Genomic DNA, 24593 nt, shown 5'->3' with positions numbered 1-24593 from the left:
TACCTTGGTTTTGTTTGTAATTGAAATTTCTGCTGTGCCAAACTCCTTCTTTCTGAAATTTACTCATTGGCCCCTTGAGTGAGAAAAACATTGCCATGTGTTTGCCCACGTGAATATGTTGGTAAACCCTGCTCTCGCCTCTGCTGGTGCCAGTCTAATGGACATGTCTCTGACAGTCAATGCTGCTGCCTTTGCATTGCCAGTGTCTGGGCGGAGATGTTCTTTCTACAATTTCACGCTCATCCTTATTCACATATCAGGCTGTACTGCACTGACCTTGTCAGAACACATCAGGACATTGATCCTTTTCCACACTGCAACCACGTGTCTCAAACCTGCTCACCTCCCAGCAATCTCCATCCAGACTGGCTGGTATCGATGGGATAATCTCCTCCCATCCTGAGGGAGCAGGACCTCCCTCCGAGCCTGAGCAGCCGGGAGGAGCCCCTCCAGGGAGGAATTAGTGATTGGGGAGCAACCCTTGCCCTGCTTTCTGTTATTTCAGCCCCCCATTCAGTAAGCAGAGCTGCCTCGCTGCTCCCTCCAGAGCTGCTGTGTTTGAAAGTGCTGCTGGCTACCTTTGGAGATGGTGCCAGCATTGCCTGAACCGGGACTGCCCAATACCCAGGCTTCCTGAGTGGACAGCTCTCCCCCTGCCTGCCAGCCGTAAATTGTCCGCCTCTGACAATATCACCTTCATAACTCTGCCTATCCCGCCCACACGGACACACCACTCATTTCCAATCCCCATGTTGGGACTTCAGAGCTTCTGGTAAAATCACAGACATTATCTTCAACCTCACCACAAACTGCATTCCCAAAACACTGTCCTTCCAAAGCCACTCCGAGTGGGGACATGGGAATCCTGTGATTTGTCTTGTCCCATCATCACATTCATCATTTAATCACTCCTGTAATTCCAGTTTGTCCTTTCTTTGTTTCTGCCCCAGCCACCCACCGCTGTCACTTCAAACCTGTCAATTCACTGCCAGTTCCCAGTTCCAATGGAAGCTCAAACTTTAACCCTGTTTCTCTCTTCACAAATATTTACCCAACCAGCTGAGCATTTCCACCATATTCTATTCATATTTCATTTTCAGCATTGAGTATTTCCTCATTCTATAAAAATGCAAGTTGTGTTTTGAATGTCTCTCACAAAATACTTTACTGTTGTTATTCAGTGTTATTTAAAATACTGGGGATTTAGTCTGATTCCTGTTAATTTTCTCTCTCTGATCTGGATGAAAACGCTCTCAGAGATTCTTGTGCTGAGGATCTCGCCTCCGCTCTCAGTACAAACCAGTCACTGAGGATTCTGTACCTGCATTCAAACTACTTCACAGACCAATCTGTTTCTGCTTTCCACCGCCTCATACTGACCTGCAGGAGTCTGGAGTTTATCTGGTGAGTGCTTGTGTTAATTTTTAGTGCAATAATTAAAATATAAATGGAATTTAAAATATAAATTGTCCAGAATCTTCCAAGCAGCAGCAACGGTCAGCAGATTGTCGGTATGTGTGAAAATTCTCCAAACCTGAAATTCCTGCATATTTCTCCGGGGTCTTCAGGACAGTGACTCCAGGGAGCTCCATCAGAGCAGAGTTGGGGAGGTGAAAGCACACACACTATTTACAGCACAGTGACCCCAGGAGCTCCATCAGAGCAGAGTTGGGGAAGAGAGAGCGCACACCCAATTTACAGCACTTTGACTCCTGGGAGCTACTTCAGAGTCGTGTTGGGGAAGAGGGAGCTGACACCCTATTCACAGCATAGTGACTCCATGGAGCTCCATCAGATCAGAGCAGAGTCGGCGAGGTGAGAGAGAACACCCTATTGACAGCACAGTGACCCTGGGGAGCTCCATCAGACCAGAGTAGAGTTGGGGTAGAGAGAGCACAAACCCTATTTCCAGGACACTGGCCGTGGGAAGCTCCATCAGAGCAGAGTAGAGTCGGGCAAGAGAGAGCGCACACCCTATTAACAGCACAGTGACCCCGGGGTGCTCCATCAGAGCAAATTAGTGTCAGGGAAGAGAGATTACACCCCCTATTTCCAGCACAATGATGCCGGGGAGCTCCATAAGTTTTGGTTGAATGGTGGAGTGAATGCGTTGGTTTATTGCTGGATGAATGGTCAGTCAGGGAGCTGGCGAGAGGTTGGAGAATTAGTTATGGGTGTTGGGAGGGTGGTCGAGTTGTATTCGGTTGGAGGGTCAATTGGGAATTTGGGTGGTGGCTGGGAGTTGGTCATGTGTTGGGGTCTAGTCAGATGGGGTTGTATGTTGGAGGGTTGGCGTTGGTTAATAACTTTGGAGAGGGTAGTGTGGTGGGGTTGTTTCTGTGGTGATGAGTTTCAGTCAGGGGATTGATCAAGAATGTATTCAAGAGGCTGCCAGATATAGCACTTTGGGTGAATGGGATCAAAGGTTATGGGGGGAAAGCAGGATCAGGCTATTGGGTTGGAAGATCAGCCATGATTGTGATGAATGGCAGAGCAGGCTCGAAGGGCCAAATAGCCGCCTCCTGCTCCGATCTTCTATGTTTCTATGTCAGGTTAGGAGATGTTGGGACAGGGTGAGGCTAGGTTGGGAGGCTTAGTCAGATTTGTTCAAGGGCTAGTGAGGAGGTATTCCCCAATAAAGGTTAATAGCTCTGGGTCAATTCCTATGTGGATCAGTGCATCAGGACAGCCAGAGGTTCCTGATGCTCATCTTCAGTTGTGTGTCTGGCCTCTGGCGATCCAACGACCCAAAGATTTGTCCTATTAACTCCAGTCTCCTGTTACTTTGTTGTTCAATTTGTTTATTTCCTGTTTCATCTTTAATCTGTTTCAGGCTGTTTAATAATCAGTTCAGTCCAAATGGAGAGAGAGAGCTGAAGTCGCTGCAGGGATCCAGACTGGGACTGACAGTGTTCGTGTGAACATTTCAATTCATAAACATTGCTGCTCCACCGGTTACAGTGAAATCCTGAATTGTGAAGATCTTCGACAGTCCGTTCCAAACCCTTCATGCCTGTCCCCTTCCCTCCCTATTCAATCAGCCCCTCCAGACAGGCTGTGATTTTCCTGCTTACCTGGTTTCCTTAGGATTCCCAGCTGGAAAACTGTTGCAGTATTCGTCTCCACACTGAAGGAAAGATTGCTGCAAACCATTGTTTTAGCAGCAATGTGTTGTCAGTGTTCTCAGCAACAGACTCTTCATCCTCCTTTCAAAAGGGAACAGCAAAGATAACTTTCCAGAGAGAGAACTGTGTGTGTGCGCTCTTTGTGAGCCTCAGACAAGTTCAGTAACTCCCATGTCTGCATCTGGGAACCACTTGCTGAAGTGTGGATATTGAACAATATTGTCAGGGATTGAAGTTTGTAACTGGAACCTCGGCTGGTGAATTAACACTTTTATCACCAGACATGTACATGAACTCTGTTCAGTCACTCCCCATGGGAGATATTGTCAGGAGATTATCTCAGACTGTAATGTGCACATTTGGTGCAGTTATCAGACACTAATCCCATTCAGAATGGGAGTGGGTAAACTCTGCTGCACTCTGTAATTCCTGTGTCAGACATTGTCAATATTTAATCTTGCACGGTGGCACAGTGGTGAGCACTGCTGCCTCACAGCGCCAGGAACCGGGGTTCGATTCGGGGTTCGGCTTCAGTCATTTTCTGTGTGAAGTCTGCAGGTTCTCCCTGTGTCTGTGTGGGTTTCCTCCGGGTGCTCCAATTACCTCCCACACTCCAAAGATGTGCGGGTTAGATGGATTGGCCATGCTAAATTGCGCCTTAGTGTCAGGGGGACCAGCTAGGATAAAATGCATGGGGTTATGAGGATAGGGCTTGGGTGGGATTGTGGTTGGTGCAGACTCAATGGGCCGAATGGCCTCCTTCTGCAGTGAATTCTGTGATGCACTGGATCTTGCTGACGGTTTTTTAATGTTTCCAAGATAATTGTCTCAATTTCACAGATTGATTCTTTGAACAATGAAAACACAAACAGTTTAAAAGACAATTACAACCTTTATCCACATTTTGTCTGTTCTCGACCAAAAAATAAGTTCAAAACAAACTATTCCCATGTTGCAGCTCTTGTTCTCCAATTCCACAGGTTTCGGTGACACAGAGAGCAGCTCCATTGGAATCCAAATGCTCGACCTCCACTCTCACACCCTGCCCCTGTTTACCCTGCCAATTATCAACTTCAACAAAAGTTCCCACATATTTATCAGGGAAAGTTTCACTGTTGACTCTGGTGAAGCAGGATGACCATTCCTCAACCCACAACAAACACACACACACGGTAAATGTTACTACATTTATTTCTGGAACTATTAAAACCCGAACGCACGGGTTGGTTAAATTGATTCCAATACTAAGGTTGAATATATTTCTGCTTTATAATCTCAGTCTCAGAGGTGAGCTGGCAAGGTGGATACAGAACTGGCTTGGGTCATAGAAGACAGAGGGAAGCAGTGGAAGGGTGTGTTTCTAAATGGAGGACTGACAAGTGGCGTTCCTCAGGGATCAGTGCTGGGACCTTTGCTGCTCGTAATATATATAAATGATTTGGACGAATTACTAACTGGTTTGATCAGTAAGGTTGCGGATGACACAAAAGTTGGTGGATTTGCAGACAGCGATGAGGGCCATCAGAGGATACAGCAGGATATAGATCGGTTGGTGGCTTGGGCAGAAAAATGGCAGATGGAGTTTAATCCGGACAAATATGACGTAATGCATTTTGGAAGGTCTAGAAAAGATAGGGAATATACAGTAAATGGCAGAACCCTTAAGTGTGTTGATAGGCAGAGGGATCTGGGTGTACAGGTACACAGGTCACTGAAAGTGGCAACGCAGGTGGAGAAGGAAGTCAAGAAGACCTACGGCATGCTTGCCTTCATCGGCCGGGGCATTGAGTTTAAAAATTGGCAAGTCATGTTGCAGCTTTATAGAACCTTAGTTAGGCTGCATTTGGAATATAGTGTTCAATTTTCGTCGCCACACTACCAGAAGGATGTGGAGGCTTTGGAGACGGTACAGAAAAAACTTACCACGATGTTGCCTCGCATAGAATGCATTAGGTATGAGGGGAGGTTGGAGAAACCTGGTTTGTTCTCACTGAAACGACGGAGGTTGAGGGGTGACCTGATAGAAGTCTACAAGATTATGAGGGGTGTGGACAGAGTGGAACGTCAGAAGCTTTTTTCCAGGGTGGAAGTGTTAATTAGTAGGGGGTATAGGTTTACGGTGCGAGGGGCAAGGTTTAGAGGAGATGTACGAGGCAAGTTTTTTTACACAGAGGGTGGTGAGTGCCTGGAACTCGGTGCCAGGGGGGAAGTAGTGGAAGCAGATACGATCGTGAGTTTTCAGGGGCGACTGGACAAATACACGAATAGGATGGGAATAGAGGGATACGGTCCCCGGAAGGGTAGGGGTTTTTAGTTCAGTCGGGCAGCATGGTTGGTGCAGGGTTGGAGGGCCGAAGGGCCTGTTCCTGTGCTGTAATTTTCTTTGTTCTTTGTTCACACAGCTGCTGACATTCCCACGCAAAAACACAATCACAAGCATAATCTCACAAAAACATTCACACAGACACACACAGCAATACAGAGAGAGATATAAGCATGGAAACATTCACACCCAGACATACAGATACATAATCATGCACATAGACACATCCGGACATCCTATACACATCCCTGCAGACACGCACACACATACACACAGATATAAACTGACACCTACACACTCATTCACACACTGACAAACTTACACACATGCTCACAGGCACAAAGAAACATTCACAAACACACACACACAAACCCATATACTTGCACATTCTTATCCATGTACTGCAACACAGACTTACAGAGAGAAACACAGAATCTCTCTTAAACAACACACAGCCACACACCCACGGAAACATACATCACAAACCACAACAAGCAACAAACACATGGACTGCAGTGGTTAATGAATTCTCAGCACCCCGTAGCCAAATGAAATTTAAGTTGGACAACAAATGAAAACATTTCCTCTGAAGCCGACATCCCCAGAACGAAAGCAAAAAAGGAACACTGGCGCAGCATTGCACCAGATCAAAGCCTCGGAAAAGCAGTGTCCTCTTTCCTTGTTCCTTATATCTCACTGTGCAGATGCAGAGCTATTGCATAGAAAGTTATAATTCACAATTTCAGTCTGTTCCTGCACACTCAATTTCGCTTTATTTAATTTCTGAATGTATGATTTATTTTGGATTATCCAAAAGATCTCAGGACGGAGGCATGATGTCAAATATTACCATTATTTATAAAACTGTTTATTTGACCATGACAGATATTACCTGACGTTTGCCAGTTAGTTGTTTTTCATCCATCTGCAGTTGCAGCTGCCGGCGCTGAAAAGTGGATCGATATTCAACACCAATAAAACGTCACATTGAATCAGGGAAATTCTTCAAAGACTATGAATTAATCACTTTCAAAATAGTATCATTTCTTCAGAACAAACTATTCATATCATTTATTGTTTAAATTAACTTTATTGTGTTGTCTGGTCTGTGCTAGTTTCACTCAATACTGCTCAGTATGTGACATGATGTATGTTATTGAGTCTTGGAAGAGAGAGAGTTAATGCTGCTGCTCTGTAATTGTAATGAATATTCCTAATTTTACAATCTTTATAACTACTTATTTGAAATTAAATGCTTGCTGGTTAATTTGTTAAATGCTAATTGAGAATCACTCGAATCCTGAAACTAATACGTCCACTGAAGCTAATAAAGACGGGGGAACCAGTACAAATTTTGTAGCGAACAGTGAGCGTGAAACTCGTGAGACCATGAGATATCGGAGCAGAATTCAGCTATTCTGCTCATCGAGACTACTCTGCCATTTAATCGTGGCTGATAAGTTTGTCATTCCCTTTGTCCTGCCTTTTCCCCATAATATTTGATCCCCTTACCAATCAAGAATGTATTTAGCTCTTTACCTTGCCTTTAACATCGGAGGCTGTTGCACAGGGCTAAACCTCACGGGATCCAGGGTGAGATATCTAAATGTATACAAAATTGGTTTCTTGACAGAAGTCAGAGGGTGGTTGTGGAAGGCTGTTTTTCAAACTGCAGGCCTTGACCAGCGCTGTATATCAGGGATCAGTGCTGGGTCCACTGTTATTTGTCATTTATATTAATGATTTGGACGAGAATATAGGAAGCATGTTTCGTAAGTTTTCAGATGACACTAAGATTAGTGGTATAGTGGACAGTGAAAAACGTAAGTTTGCGGACGACACAAAATTGGCAGGACTTGCAGATAGTGAGGAGCATTGTCAGAGGCTACAGAAGGATACAGATAGGCTGGAAATTTGGGCAAAGAAATGGCAGATGGAGTTCAACCCTGATGAATGCGAAGTGATGCATTTTGGTAGAACTAATGTAGGGAGGAGCTATGCGATAAATGGCAGAACCATAAAGGGTGTAGATACGCAGAGGGACCTGGGTGTGCAAGTCCACAGATCCTTGAAGATGATGTCACACGTGGAGAAGGTGGTGAAGAAGGCATATGGCATGCTTGCCTTTATAGGACAGGGCATAGAGTATAAAAGTTGGGGTCTGATATTGCAGATGTATAGAACGTTGGTTCGACCGCATTTGGAATACTGCATCCAGTTCTGGTCGCCACACTACCAGAAGGACGTGGAGGCTTTGGAGAGAGTACAGAGGAGGTTTACCAGGATGTTGCCTGGTATGCAGGGGCTTAGTTATGAGGAGAGATTGGGTAAACTGGGGTTGTTCTCCCTGGAAAGACGGAGGATGAGGGGAGACTTAATAGAGGTGTACAAAATTATGAAAAGCATAGATAGGGTGAACGGTGGGAAGCTTTTCCCCAGGTCGGTGGTAACGTTCACGAGGGGTCAGACGTTCAAGGTGAAGGGGGGGAGGTTTAACACAGATATCAGAAGGACATATTTTACACAGAGAATGGTGGGGGCCTGGAATGCGCTGCCAGGCAAGGTGGTGGAGGCGGACACACTGGGAACGTTTAAGACTTATCTAGATAGCCACATGAATGGAGTGGGAATGGAGGGATACAAAAGAATGGTCCAGCTTGGACCAGGGAGCGGCACGGGCTTGGAGGGCCGAAGGGCCTGTTCCTGTGCTGTATTGTTCTTTGTTATCTCCAATTGCAACGGAATCTTGATCAATTGTGCCAGTGGGCTGATGAATGGCAGATGGAGTTTAATTTAGACAAATGAGAGGTGATGCATGTTGGTAGATTGAACCAGGCCAGGACTTACTCAGTTGATGGTAGCGTATTAGGAAGAGTTACAGAGCAAAGAGATCAAGGGGTAAATGTTCATAGCTCCTTGAAAGTGGAGTCACAGGTGGACAGAGTGGTGAAGAAGGCATTCAGCATGCTTGGTTTCATCTTCAGAACATTGAATACAGGAGTTGGAATGTCTTGTTGAAGTTGTAAAAGACATTGGTAAGGCCACACTTGGAATACTGTGTGCAATTTTGGTCACCCTATTATAGAAAGGATATTATTAAACTAGAAAGAGTGCAGAAACGATTCACTGGGATGCTACCGGGACTTGATGGATTGAGTTATAAGGAGAGGCTGGAAAGACTGGGACTTTTTTCTCTCGAGCGTAGGAGGCTGAGGGGTGATCTTATAGAGGTCTATAAAATAATGAGGGGCACAGATCAGCTAGATAGTCAATATATTTTCCCAAAGGTAAGGGAGTCTAAAACTAGAGGGCATAGGTTTAACGTGAGAGGGGAGAGATACAAAAGTGTTCAGAGGGGCAATTTCTTCACACAGAGGGGGGTGAGTGTCTGGAACAAGCTGCCAGAAGTAGCAGTAGGGGCGGGTACAAATTTGTCTTTTAAAAATCATTTAGATAGTTATATGGGTATGATGGGTATAGAGGGATATTGGCCAAATGTGGGCAATTGGGATCAGCTTAGGGGTTTAAAAAAAAAGGGTGGCATGGACAAGTTGGGCCGAAGGGCCTGTTTCCATGCCGTAAACCTCTATGACTCTATGTCTCTGTCTTAAATACACTCAATGAACTGGCCTGCACAATGGCAATGAATTCCACAGATTCACCTCCCTCTGGCTGAAGAAAGTGCTGCTCATCTCGGTACTAAAGGGTCATCATTTTATTCACTTTAAAGGAATGACGAGGGTAAGATTAGGGCAGTCAAGGATAGCAGTGGGAAGTTGTGCGTGGAGTCCGAAGAGATCGGAGAGGCGCGCGAAATGAATATTTTTCGTCAGTATTCACACAGGAAAAAGACAATGTTGTCGAGGAGAATACTGAGATACAGGTTACTGGACTAGACGGGATTCAGGTTCATAAGGAGGAGGTGTTAGCAATTCTGGAAAGTGTGAAAATAGATTATCCCCCTGGGCCGGATGGGATTTATCCTCGGATTCTCTGGGAGGCAAGGGAGGAGATTGCAGAGCCTTTGGCTTTGATCTTTACGTACTCATTGTCTGCAGGAATAGTGCCAGAAGACTGGAGGATAGCAAATGTTGTCCCCTTTTTCAAGAAGGGAAGTAGAGACAACCCTGGTAATTATAGACCAGTGAGCCTTACTTCTATTGTGAGCAAAGTTTTGGAAAGGATTATAAGAGATAGGATTTATAAACATCTAGAAAGTAATAACTTGATTAGGGATAGTCAACACGGTTTTGTGAAGGGTAGGTCGTGCCTCACAAACCTTATTGAGTTCTTTGAGAAGGTGACCAAAGAGGTGGATGAGGGTAAAGCAGTTGATGTGGTGTACATGAATTTCAGTAAAGCGTTTGATAAGCTTCCCCACGGTAAGGTACTGCAGAAAATACGGACACATGGGATTGAGGGTGATTTAGCGGTTTGGATCAGAAATTGGCTAGCTGTAAGAAGACAGAGGGTGGTGGTTGATGGGAAATGTTCATCCTGGAGTTCAGTTACTAGTGGTGTACTGCAACGATCTGTTTTGGGGCCACTGCTGTTTTTCATTTTTATTAATGACCTGGATAAGTGTGTAGAAGGATGGGTTAGTAAATTTGTGGACGACACTAAAGTCGGTGGAGTTGTGGACAGTATGGAAGGATGTTGCAGGTTACAGAGGAATATAGATAAGCTGCTGAGCTGGGCTGAGAGGTGGCAAATGGGGTTTAACGCGGAAAAGGGTGAGGTGATTCACTTTGGAAGGAGTAACAGGAATACAGAGTACTGGGCTAATGGTAAGATTCTTGGTAGTGTGGATGAGCAGAGAGATCTCGGTGTCCATATGCATAGATGCCTGAAATTTGGCACCAAGGTTGATAGGGTTGTTAAGAAGCGTACGGTGTGTTAGCTTTGATTGGGAGAGGGATTGAGTTTCGGAGCCATGAGGTCATGTTGCAGCTGTACAAAACTCTGGTGCGGCCGCAGTTGGAGTATTGCGTACAGTTCTGGTCGCCGCATTATCAGAAGGGTGTGGAAGCATTGGAAAGGGTGCAGAGGAGATTTACCAGGATGTTGCCTGGTATGGTGGGAAAGTCTTATGTGGAAAGGCTGAGGGACTTGAGGCTGTTTTCGTTAGAGAGAAGAAGGTTAAGAGGTGACTTAATAGAGGCAGACAAGATGATCAGAGGATTAGATAGGGTGGACAGTGAGAGCCTTTTTCCTCAGATGGTGATGGCGAGCACGAGGGGGCATAGCTTTAAATTGAGGGGTGATAGATATAGGACAGATGTCAGAGGTAGGTTCTTTACTCAGAGAGTAGTAAGGATGTGGAATGCCCTGCCTGCAACAGTAGTGGACTCGCCAACATTAAGGGCATTTAAATGGTCATTGGATAAACATATGAACAAGAACAAAGAACAAAGAACAGTACAGCACAGGAAACAGGCCCTTCGGCCCTCCAAGCCTGTGCCACTCCTTGGTCCAACGAGACCAATCGTTTGTATCCCTCCATTCCCAGGCTGCTCATGTGACTATCCAGGTAAGTCTTAAACGATGTCAGCGTGCCTGCCTCCACCACCCTACTTGGCAGCGCATTCCAGGCCCCCACCACCCTCTGTGTAAAAAACGTCCCTCTGATGTCTGAGTTATACTTCGCCCCTCTCACCTTGAGCCCGTGACCCCTCGTGATCGTCACCTCCGACCTGGGAAAAAGCTTCCCACTGTTCACCCTATCTATACCCTTCATAATCTTGTATACCTCTATTAGATCTCCCCTCATTCTCCGTCTTTCCAAGGAGAACAACCCCAGTCTACCCAATCTCTCCTCATAGCTAAGACCCTCCATACCAGGCAACATCCTGGTAAACCTTCTCTGCACTCTCTCCAATGCCTCCACGTCCTTCTGATAGTGCGGCGACCAGAACTGGACGCAGTACTCCGAATGTGGCCTAACCAGCGTTCTATACAGCTGCATCATCAGACTCCAGCTTTTATACTCTATACCCCGTCCTATAAAGGCAAGCATACCATATGCCTTCTTCACCACCTTCTCCACCTGTGTTGCCACCTTCAAGGATTTGTGGACTTGCACACCGAGGTCCCTCTGTGTTTCTATACTCCTGATGACTCTGCCATTTATTGTATAACTCCTCCCTACATTATTTCTTCCAAAATGCATCACTTCGCATTTATCCAGATTAAATTCCATCTGCCACCTCTCCGCCCAATTTTCCAGCCTATCTATATCCTGCTGTATTGCCCGACAATGCTCTTCGCTATCCGCAATTCCAGCCATCTTCGTGTCATCCGCAAACTTGCTGATTACACCAGTTACACCTTCTTCCAAATCATTTATATATATCACAAATAGCAGAGGTCCCAGTACAGAGCCCTGCGGAACACCACTGGTCACAGACCTCCAGCCGGAAAAAGACCCTTCGACCACTACCCTCTGTCTCCTATGGCCAAGCCAGTTCTCCACCCATCTAGCCACTTCTCCTTGTATCCCATGAGCCTTAACCTTCTTAACCAACCTGCCATGTGGGACTTTGTCAAATGCCTTACTGAAATCCATATAGACGACATCCACGGCCCTTCCTTCATCAACCGTTTTTGTCACTTCCTCAAAAAACTCCACCAAATTTGTAAGGCACGACCTCCCTCTTACAAAACCATGCTGTCTGTCACTAATGAGATTGTTCCGTTCTAAATGCACATACATCCTGTCTCTAAGAATCCTCTCCAACAACTTCCCTACCACGGACGTCAAGCTCACCGGCCTATAATTTCCTGGGTTATCCCTGCTACCCTTCTTAAACAACGGGACCACATTCGCTATCCTCCAATCCTCAGGGACCTCACCCGTGTCCAAAGAAGCGACAAAGATTTCCGTCAGAGGCCCAGCAATTTCACCTCTCGTCTCCCTGAGCAGTCGAGGATAGATGCCATCAGGCCCTGGGGCTTTGTCAGTTTTAATGTTCCCTAAAAAACCTAACACTTCCTCTCTTGTAATGGAGATTTTCTCTAATGGGTCAACAACTCCCGCCGAGACATTCCCGGTTAACACGCCCTTCTCCTTCGTGAATACCGATGCAAAGTATTCATTTAGGATCTCCCCTATTCCCTTGGGTTCTAAGCATAATTCCCCTCCTTTGTCCCTGAGAGGTCCGATTTTCTCCCTGACAACTCTTTTGTTCCTAACGTATGAATAGAATGCCTTAAGATTCTCCTTAATCCTGCCATATGGATGGTATTGGAATAGTGTAGGTTAGAGGGGCATTAGATTGGTTCCACGGTTGGCGCAACAGCGAGGGCTGAAGGGCCTGTACTGCACTGTAATGTTCTGTGTTCTATTATTCTGAGGCTGTGCCCTCGGATCATCATCTGTCCTACGAATGGAAGCATTTTTGCCACATCCACTCTATCCAAGCCTTTCGGTATTCTGTAAGTTTAATTGAGCACTGCCCCTTCCCACCACCATCCCCCCCCCCCCCCCCCCCCCGCCCCCGGTTATCCTTCTAAACTCCATTGAGTACAGACCCAGAGTCCTCAAATGCTCCTCATACATCATGAAGCTCTGCTGGACTCTCTCCAGGACCATCACATCTTTCCTTTGATACAGGGCCCAAAATTGCTCATGATACTCCAAGTGTGGTTTGACAAGAGCCTGAAAAAGCTTCAACAGTATTTCCCTTGTTTGGCAGCACGGATTATTTAAATTTCTAAATGTGGCAAAGACCTTGAGGTTAAAAAATAAAACTCATAGAAACCCTACAGTGCAGAAAGAGGCCATCCGGCCCATTGAGTCTGCACCGACCACAATCCCACCCAATCCCTAACCCTATATCCCTACACATTTACCCGCTAATCCCTCTAGCCTATGCATCTCAGGACACTAAGGGGCAATTTTTTAGCATGGCCAATCAACCTAACCCGCACGTCTTTGGACTATGGGAGGAAACCGGAGCACCCAGAGAAAACCCACGCAGACACGAGGAGAATGTGCAAACTCCACACAGACAGTGACCCAAGCCGGGAATCGAATCTAGGTCCCTGGAGCTGTGAAGCAGCAGTGCTAACCACTGTGCTACCGTGCCGCCCCAGCTGCTGAAGTTAATTATTACATGTCAATGTCCCAGATTGGTCTGTTATGATTGACCAAACAAGAGGAGATTCAGGTGCAGCTTCCAGTCGATTTCTCACCCACTGGGAGTTGCATTAATTATTTATCTGATGTCTGTGATCACCCTGAACAAATATTAAATTGGAGAAATGATGAAGTTTTAATTGTAATATCTAACGGTGTAACTGGGAGCAAAGTGAATTTGAAAAAGTCTGGAATACAGGCTGGGGGAATGAGAGGGAAGCTGTTGTGCTGAATGAATGGTTCTTGTTGTCGGGAGGCATGGAGGGAGGGAGGCGGGTGTGGATGGGGGTAAATTTGAGAAGGTGCTGACATTTGAACTGGTTCCCAGTGCCTCTGAACAGCTGAACTGGGGAAGCTTTTGGGCAGAGACGACACTGGTGCGACTGCTGTTTCTCCTCCTGGTCGCCAGGGGTCGCTGTAGCGCTCCCAGCTGCTTCTCCACCCAGTGTCATCTGCGCCTGGACGCTGCCCTCTTTTTAGGTCAAACCAAATAAACAAACTCAGATTAAATCAGGACAAAGTAAAAGGGGCAGCTCCCCAAAAGAAGGGGCAACAGCCCGAACAGAAATCAAAGTACAAAGGAAACTTAAAAACATCAAATTAAAATGTGATTATTAGGGTCGATAATGCACCCCAACCCCTGCGGTGCCCAGCGGGCGCAGAAGGTGTCAACCGCGCCCGTGGACACCGCATGCTCCCTCTCCACGGACACCTGGCCGCGAACGTAGCCGCGGTAGAGGGGGAGACAGTCAGGGTGGAAGGCCCCCTCGATCGCCCGCTGCCTGGACCGGTAAATGGCGCGTTTCGCCAGGCCCAGGAGCAGGTTCACGAGGAGGTCGCCATCCCGACCCTCCACTCTCCACACCGGGTGTCCGTAGATCAGGAGCGTGGGACTGAAGTGCAAACAAAACATCAATAAAAGGTTCTTTAGGAAAACATAAAGGGAGTGCAGCCTAAGACACACAACATAGACATGGTCCATGGACTCCACAAGGCAACAGAAAGGGCAGTCTTCAGAGCCTGTGAACCAGTGAATACTAGGGTTGTGCGGAACTGCTGCATTCATCACCCTCCACCCCAGGTCCCCGACGTAATTGGGGGAGATCCCTCCGTAGAGGGACCTCCAGCGGGGATCCCCGCCGCCCAGCGGCAACAAGGCCCGCCAAGGTGTATCCGGGCGACAGGCGAGGAGGCAGTAGTGGAAGGTGTGCAGCAGCAGCCCGCACAGGAAACGCCTCCGCGCAGTAGAAAAAGGCACGGAGGACATTTCCGCGAGGCGCCTCAGGCTGTGGGGCACCTCACCCAGGGAGGGGGGTTGAGGTTTTGGGCCAATGTGGAATTCCATCCTAACAGAGGAACGCTCGGGCGGGATCCCACCGCACGCCTGCGCCGCCTCGAGTTTGCGTGCAGTTTCGGGGCCGAGCACGACCGTCCTAAGGTCTAGGATGGCTTTGGTCGCGCGCCGGACGGACGTCCCCGCGCGCTCAGCCAGCACGCGGGGACTCATCCAGCCCGCCCCTCCGCCATCGAGCACGTCCCCGATTCTGGTCACCCCGGCGTCCACAGCCCCCCTCTCCGCCAGCCACCAGAAGTTATACGGCTGGAGGAGCGGATTCCTGAGCAGCGGCTCTCGCATGAGAGCCGCTCCTCCTGATGGGGGGGAGCTGCGTCGCGAGGCGACCGTGTTCCAGACAGTGAGGAGGTCCTGGTAAAAGACGGGCAACTCCTGCAGCGCGTTCGAAGCACGCCCCAGTTCGATATGCAGGAGCTGCACGTCATAATTGAGGCCGTGCCACTGGCGGAAGAAATACGTCGCCATGGCACACCACTGTGGAGGGGGCTCAACGTAAAGGTACCTCTGCAGGGCCTGGAGGCGGAAGGTCGCTATCTGAGTGCGGAGGCACACCAGACCTTGTCCGCCCTCCTCAAGCGGGAGATACAGGACCGCAGCAGGGACCCAGTGCAGTCGATTGTCCCAGAAGAACCGCACGAGGGTTCTCTGGATATCGGCGACAAAGCCAGGGGGAGGGGTCAAAGGGACCAGCCGGTACAACAGCGTGGGGGCGACCAGCTGGTTTATGATGCAAACTCGCGCCCCGTAGGACAGCACTCGGAGCAGTCCTGTCCAGCGATTCAGGCAGGCGGAGACTTTGGCCTCCAGCTCCCGCCAGTTCGCCGGCCAGGATTCCTCGGCTGGGCAGAGATGGGCCCCCAAGTAGAGGAGGTTGGTCCTGCTCCAGGTAAAAGGCCTGAGCTCCTCCGGAAGGTGGTCCATCTCCCAAGGACCAACAAGGAGTCCGGAGCACTTGGCCCCATTGATCCTGGCGGAGGACACGGCAGAGTACACCGCCTGGCATTCTCGCATCCTCCGCAGGTCAGCCGGGTCCGTGAACATGAGGAGCACGTCATCGGCGTAAGCTGACAGGACCACCCCTACGTCCGGTCCGCGCAGGACCAAACCTGACAACCTCCTCCGCAAGAGGCGCAGGAATGGCTCCACGCATACGGAATATGCCTGGACGCTGCTCAGGGATGGAACATCTGCGGTCTGTGGAGGGGCGGGACCATCGTCATATTGTTATAAAGTCACCGCGAGGCCCTCCCAGCCTTTTATTTTTCAATAAAAAGGAGAAAGTGAGAGAAATTCTGAGCCGGACAACCCGCCAGGAACGGAATTAAAATTAAATAAAATGCATATTTATATCAAAATGCCGGTGGCTGAACTGCGCATGTGCAGAACTTTCACCCAGACGGCATCGCACAGGTCACATTTTTAAAAAAAATAGAAAATGAAGCGACGTTTGTGAATCGAGCAGGAACCGAAATTGTGACGAGAGGATCATAATTAAAATCATCAACATTTAAAGAAGATTAACATGTAGCTGCCTGTGCGCATGCGCATGAGGGGAATTCTCCCAGAGGGAGCGGGCGGGTCGCCGCCCCATTGAAGCTGTCGCCCTGACATGGCCGCCGGCCGCCTCCACTGAGTTTGTTTATTTGGTTTGACCTAAAAAGAGGGCCGGCCGTCTCCACTGGCAACGCAAGATGGCCGCCAGCCGTTCTCCCACGCCAACGCAAGATGGCCGCCGGCCGTCAACCCTGGCAACCCAAGATGGCCGCCGGCGGTGGGTGTGATTGTGGCGCAGGCGCAGGTCTCCCTGCAGCCCATTGTCCAGGTTGCCCCCAGTGGATGTGGTTGGCATGGTGCAGCAGATGGAGCAACAATCCCAGTTTCAATGGGGGGAAAGAAGCTGCAATGCTGCTCCCTGTTGTACACTCCTCTCCAGTCTCTACATTGCAGAGCGTTTAAAGCCAGAGAGTGAATTGTCCGCGCAGCAGCTTGACGCTCTTCCCTTGGTATCAAACCAGCCCCAATTAAAACCATAGAATCCCGACAGTGCATCGAGTCTGCATTGACAGAGCATCTTACCTGATTCCCCTAACCCTGCATATTCATCCTCTAATCCCCCTAACCCACACATCTTTGGAATGTGGGAGGATACCGGAGCACCCGGAACAAACCCACGCAGACACGGGGAGAACGTGCAGACCCCACCCATACAGTGACCCAAGGCTGGAATCGAACTCGGGTCCCTGGCGCTGTGAGGCAGCAGCGCTAAACACTGTGTCACCGTGCTGCCACTCGGGCAAATGTATTTGTTTTGAACACGGGGCGGGCGGGGGGATTTCTAACTCACTTTGATTATTGGGTGGGGGGGTGAACTCAGCGTTGCCTCAATATCCACCCTCCCCCCCCACCACCCCCCCCCCCCCCCACCTCCCCCGCCTTCCTGCTCTTGTTTCTTATTTAAAAACAACTCATTCCTCCACCTGGCCCACCGATAGAGTAAGAGAAAGCAGAGAAAAGGTTACGGCATAGAAAGAGGCCATTCAGCCCATCCCATGGTGCACCAGCTCGAGAAATAGAAACTAGCATTCCATTCTAATCCCACCTTCTAGTGACCCAACCCCTCGCCCCATCTTTACAGGTTACAACATTTCAGCTACAGATCCGGATGCTGATCGAGTGAGTCGAAGGGTTTCTGTCTGAACCACCAGTTTACACAACGAATTCCAGACACCCACTACACTCTGAGTGAAAAGCTTCTTCCTAATATCCCCTTTAATTCTCCCATCAATCCCCTTCAATCTGTGCGAACCCCACTCCCCCGGTAAGTGACGTCTCCCTGCTCCGGGGAAACTGCTGTTTCCTCTCCACCCTGTTTCGGCCCCTCAGATTTTTGGACACCTCAGTTTGGTCTCCCGTCCGCCTCATGTGTTCTCAGCAAAACAACCCTGGCCAAGCCGATCTTTCCTCATCGTCGCAATTTCCCAGTTCTGGCAACACTTCTATAAATCCAAATGGTTATCCAGTCACATTAAGCTGTCCATTTAACATTGCTTCATCGCCAACTGTGACACTAGCAGAGACGGTGCAAATGTTCGAATATTTATTTAGAAAACAATGGAATATTTATTGAAATGTTCAGGTGAATCTCAATGATGGTCATTGACCAGGTCTACATTAAACAATCGTGCAGTCCAAGGTTAAAAGTAATTTTAACAAAGTTGAAGGTTATCCTGAAATTGGAGATTGCCGGTGACTCCCAATAGATTTATCAATTCGAGCAATCGTTTATAAAAGCACCAGGATTGTGTGGAACTTTAACATTAACATTTCGATCTTCATGAGGAGTATCGTGTTTACTGCAGGCCACCACTTCAGCGCAGAGATTAGGAAGGGGACGGCGGAGACCTTTTGGAAGATTTTCAAAGATGAAATGCTTCAGTTATAAGGAGTTGTTGGAGGAGTTTGAGTTGTTGTGCTTCGAACATAGAAGATTAGAAAATGACCTAATCGTGGTTTTCCCGATGTGAGGTCTGGATGGAGTATGCAGGAAATGATTCCCTCTGCTTTAAAGTCAATTGCCAGGGGTCATGGATATCAAGGCAGTGGCAAAAGACAGAGAAAGGACGGGAGCATGTTTGATGGGACCGCAAAGGTGGCAGTAGGTAATTTCATTAACAATTTTGAAAAGGGAATTGGAAAGCTATTTGAGGAAAAGCACCTGACAAGCACACAACTAATAAAAAACCACACAGGATAAATGAACCGAAATAACGCAGGCAGGGAGAAGCAGAAACTTGCACACGAACGTACACACGCGCATCTGTTCACACAGGCAGACACATGTATAATTAAACATAGAGTGACTTACACAAAGGGACAGAGGCACAGAAAGATCACTGCCAGTCATTAGGCCGATCATTCGTGTACTTAAGGCAGAAATTCCGTGAATAACGATTAGAAAAACATATCTCATTGTTGAAAGGCAGGGGTTACCCTTCCGGGTAAGGCAGGATCCATCCCAAAGGAACGTGGTGAAACTTGAAACTGAATGAGGAATAGGGGAAACATGTTGGACAGGATTCGAACCGGAAGACTCCCATGTATTTCCAGTCCATCAGCTTAACCACTGGGCTATAACTACACTGGGTCGTATTCTAAAACATTAGACTGATCATCATTCAAAACAATTCGAATAAACATCACCGTCATGATGTGATTTCGACTTTTTAGTCAGGATGTAAATGCGTTTCATCACTCTGCTGGTTTCAGAGATCTGTATTCTTTCCACATTTCAGCCCAATATAATTTGACGTACAAAGATATTTTTTTTCGACAAATACACGGATGATCCATGTGCATGCATCACAGTTGTGATATAAACAGTGAGACCGTGATGTAATCCAATACCGAGACAACACAATATCTCCCCTAATGGCGCTATATGAACGCAATTTCTTATTTGATTCAGCTAACACCCTGTTATAATGGTGTTATAATATAGATTTAGAATTCAATCCGGCTCTCCCACGTACTAATTACATATTGTATTCCTGAACATCCAATGTGCAAATTTGAATAGAATTCGCGATTTTGCACGCTCAGGTTTTGTTGTCTATTTATTTCCAAGAAAATACTCAGTCAAATAAAATAAAAGTAAAATATCCAGCTTGTGTTGGATATTGAATTGCACTGAAAATGGTGCAAAAACCCTGAGGGTCCAGAAACATCTTAGACCCAGGCAGTGGTTTGGCTTCTTGAGTCAAGAGAGAAACAGAGTTAACGTTTCCAGTCCATGTGACTCTTCATCAGAGGTAAAAAGAGGGTTTCATTTTTATTACATTTTCAGCTCGATGGCTTCAGTTCAGGAAATTTCCCAAAAGCCCCAAAGATATCCTGAACTTTCTTCTAAATCAATTGGTTAGTTCACATTCAGAAGCAAAAACACATCTCTTCCTTGCAGTTTGTTACATACGGGGCTGAAAGTAGATTCACAATAGAGAAGAGGTTTGAGAGCAGCCAGTATCGAAACATCGCTTCTGGGACACTGCCACAGCCCCTCCAACTACTTCCCCTCACCTCCCTCACCATCCCATCTCGCCCCCTTTCCCCGACAAGTTTAATATTCATTCCCTTCCTCACTGTCACACAATGACAGCAGTGCGTTGAATATATAACAAACAATATATAAGTCCCCAAACCCCGTTCTACAGCATCTTCCACACACAGGACCTCTATCACTTAGAAGGAGAAGTACAGGCAATAAGTTCGCAAACCAACACCTGCAGGTTACCTTCCAAGACGCGTATGCTGCTGTCCTGGTTCTGTGTCAGCATTCTCTCATCTTCGCTTAGACAAAAACCTGGAAATCTCTCTGAAGATCACAGTGGATTTACCGACACCACGGGTTCAAGCAGTTGGCTCACAGCCACATTCAGAAGGATAATAAAGTTTTCTTTTTAAATAAATGGTGACCTTGCCAAAGACGCTCCTGCACAGGAATAGAAACTTTTCCAAACCTCGGTCACCCTCTCTTGGTTTTGTGATCCAGTCTCTATTGAAATTGACCCACAGTGCCCCCCGCCTCATCATCTACACACTGACAGATACAAGAATATCAGCCCCTGCTTCAGTGAGATTAATGTCCATGTTTTCTAGCTGGAATACATTCCCTTCATCCGGAATTCAGCCGAGACAGCGTACTTCCCACACAGAGTCCGCCTGCCCATGATTCACAGGCTTCATGTCTGCATTGACTGGAAGGTTACAAAATGGCAAATGATGTGAAGGTGATGGGCAAATTTCCCGATGCAAGTCTCCCACTCTCCGTCCTTCTCTCTCCCTCTCTCCTGCTGTCTCTCACTCTTTACTTCACACTGTCTCTCCCTCTTTCTCCCTTTGTCTCGCTCTCCGCCTCTTTCTGCCTCTCTCTCTTGCTCTCCGTTGCTCTCGCTCTCGCCCTCCAGCTACCTATCTCCCTCCCGCTGTTTCCTTCTCGCTGTGTCTTCTTCGCCCTATCATCGCTCCCTCTTTTTCCCATTCTCCAGTTGCCTCGTTTCCCTGCCTCCCGCTCTCGATATTTCTCCCTTCTGCTCTATCCCTTTGCTCTTGCTCTCTCCCCTTGTCTTTTGCTCCCGCGCCCCCCCTCCCCCCCACCATCCGACCCCCCCCCCCCCACTTTTTAACTTCCCACTTGCTGTCATCCTCTATCGTCGTCTCCCCCTCTCGCTAGCGCTTCCTCTCACGGTCTCTCCTCCTCACTGTCTCCCCATTATCTCAATGCTTCAACCTGTCCCTCTGTCTCTCCCTTTCTCGTGAAGGGACATAGAACATAGAACATAGAACATTACAGCGCAGAACAGGCCCTTCGGCCCACGATGTTGCACCGACCAGTTAAAAAAAAAACTGTGACCCTCCAACCTAAACCAATTTCTTTTCGTCCATGAACCTATCTACGGATCTCTTAAACGCCCCCAAACTAGGCGCATTTACTACTGATGCTGGCAGGGCATTCCAATCCCTCACCACCCTCTGGGTAAAGAACCTACCCCTGACATCGGTTCTATAACTACCCCCCCTCAATTTAAAGCCATGCCCCCTCGTGCTGGATTTCTCCATCAGAGGAAAAAGGCTATCACTATCCACCCTATCTAAACCTCTAATCATCTTATATGTTTCAATAAGATCCCCTCTTAGCCGCCGCCTTTCCAGCGAAAACAATCCCAAATCCCTCAGCCTCTCCTCATAGGATCTCCCCTCCATACCAGGCAACATCCTGGTAAACCTCCTCTGCACCCTCTCCAAAGCCTCCACATCCTTCCTGTAATGTGGGGACCAGAACTGCACACAGTACTCCAAGTGCGGCCGCACCAGAGTTGTGTACAGTTGCAACATAACGCTACGACTCCTAAATTCAATCCCCCTACCAATAAACGCCAAGACACCATATGCCTTCTTAACAACCTTATCTACTTGATTCCCAACTTTCAGGGATCTATGCACACATACACCTAGATCCCTCTGCTCCTCCACACTATTCAAAGTCTGGCTTGTGAAAGTATCAGGCGCTCTCAATGTTTTTTGTTTCTCTCTCCAGTTCTCTCTACCTCTGACACATTTTCCATCTCCCGATCTTATGAGTGGTTGGGATAGAGTTGTAAGAGGTGGGAGGTTTGTGAGGGATGAATGGTTTATGAAATGTTGAGGTTGATATATCCACCATCTTATCTCAATTTGTCGATGTCCTGGTAGCAGATGAAATGCGTCACCACATTGGCACGTCTTTTTTTTTACTCTGTCACCTTGTCAGCTGTCTCCACATTAAGGTTTTGCACAAAATGTAATTTATTGATATATGGGATAACGTATCTGCACCGATGGAAGGTTGGCTCGCCAACAGGAAACAGAGAATTGTTTGAACGGCTGTGACGAGTGGTGTGCCATCGGCATCTGTGCTGGGTTCACAACCTTTTTACGATTTGTATGTAAATTACTTGGATGAAGGGACTGAAAGAAAGGTTGCTAAATTTGCTCATGACACAAATATTGGTTGACAATTGTGATGAGGGCAGAAGGAGGCAAATACCTGACAAATGGAATATGAAGTGAAGGAAAGGGAATTTCGCAATGTTGATGCGAATAATACGAAAGAAGCTTATTATCCAAATGATGAGAGGCGGTAGAGCTCTGAAATGCAGAGCGATCTGCGTGTCCTGGTGCTTGAATCGCAAAAAAGCGAGTATCCAGCTGCAGCAAGTCATTGGGAAAGCGAATGGAAGGGTAAAATTTACTGTGAGGGGAAATGAATACAACATTCGGGAGGTTGTGCTTCAGTTAGATAGGGCATTGGTGAGATGATAACAGGAGACTTGAGTACATCTATGGTCTCCTTATTTAAGGAAAGATGCAAATTTATTGGAAGCAGTTCAGGAAAAGTGTCCGACACTAATATCTGTAAAGGGCTGCTTGCTGATGAAATAAGTTTGGCGAGATCAGGTTTGCATTCACTGCAGTTTAGGAGAGTAAGGAGCGATTTGATCAAAACCTCTAAGATCCTGAAGGGTACTGAAAGGGTAGATGTGGAAAGAATGTTCTCTCTTGCTGAAGAATCTAGAACGAGGGGCCACTATTTGCAACATGGGGTCGTCCATTTACCGGACAATATTTCTTTATTGTTGTACAGTAAGCGATTAGTTAATGAATTCCTAATGTATGCCAAATTTCCCATTTACTTGTATGATTACACCCAACGTTACACCCAACATGTTTCTGAACTCTTTCACGAATAATCTCACTATTCCCCAATTTGACAGAAATTTGAAACAATTCCACTGCTTCTTCACCTGGCATTTTTTCCTCCCACCGCTAGTGTCGGTGTGTCACTCCCTCTCTCTCTCTGCACTCTTTCCTCCCACCGCTGGTGTGTCACTCCCTCTCTCTCTGCACTCTCTTCTCCCACCGCTGGTCTCGGTGTGTCACTCCCTCTCTCTCTGCACTCTCTCCTCCCACCGCTGGTATCGCTGTCACTCTCCCCTTCGCTCTGTCACTCTCTCATCCCACTGGTGGGGCAGCTGTGCTCCTCCCTTCTCGCTCTGTCACTTTCTTCTCCCACCGCTGATGTCCCTGTTTCTCGTCCCCTCGCTCTGTCACCCCGACCACGGCTGGTGTCACTGTCTCTCCCTTTTTCGCCTTGTCACTCTCTCCTCCAATCGCTGGAGTTGCTGTCTTTTCCCCTCTGGTTCTGTCACTCTATCCTCCCACCGCTGATAGCTTTGTTTCCCCCCTCCCTCGGTCACTCACTCAAACCAACGCTGGTGTCACTGCCTCTCCCCCTCTGGCTCTGTCACTCTTCTCCCACAGCTGGTATTTCTGTGTCTCCTCCTCCTCTCACTCGCATGGTGGCACAGTGGTTAGCACTGCTGCGAGACAGTGCCAAAGAATCGGGTTCAATTCCTAGCTTGGTCATTTTCTATGCGAAGTCTGCACGTACTCCCCATGTCTGTGTGGGTTTCCTCCGGGTGCTCTGGTTTCCTCCCACATTCAGAAAGATGTGTTAACGGAGGATTGGGCATGCTAAATACTCACTCAGTCTATCCGAACAGGCGTCACTGTGGATTTCAGAGTAACTTCATTGCATGTCAAGGTAAGCCTACTTGTGATACTAATAAATAAACCCTCTCCTCCAACCACTGGTGCCACTGTCTCTGCGACTCTCTTCTCAACAACTTTATTGACAACAAGTCGTTGTGGACCTGACACAGCGGAATACAGCAAGTTCAGTGGCAGAAAACAAGCGCGAGCGAGGTGGGCCGATATTTAAACATTTCCGTCTTAATCTGCGCTCAGAACATGGTACTGAATTGTTCAGCTTTATCACCATTCCCAGTATTTATGTATTTGTCAAATGACGGTCTTCAGCTGATGCATATTTTTATTTTAATGGCCATAACGACCGAAGGATGGTTAGAATTGCCGGGCGATAGTGCAGGGGCTGATCTGGAGTAAATGAAAACTAATGGATTACTGGATATAAATCTTGTGAAATTATAATGAAAAGGAGACATGGAAATCTAACCAGCATCTTCACATCTCCCGGCGCACAGAACGGTGCCGAGTCCGAGCGGTAGTGCTGGGACGCAACATCATGTTGTATTCAGTTGC

The sequence above is a fragment of the Mustelus asterias genome, chromosome 30, assembly GCF_964213995.1.
Source record: "Mustelus asterias chromosome 30, sMusAst1.hap1.1, whole genome shotgun sequence".
Lineage (NCBI taxonomy): Eukaryota > Metazoa > Chordata > Chondrichthyes > Carcharhiniformes > Triakidae > Mustelus > Mustelus asterias.
Note: the sequence above shows the minus strand (reverse complement) of the source record.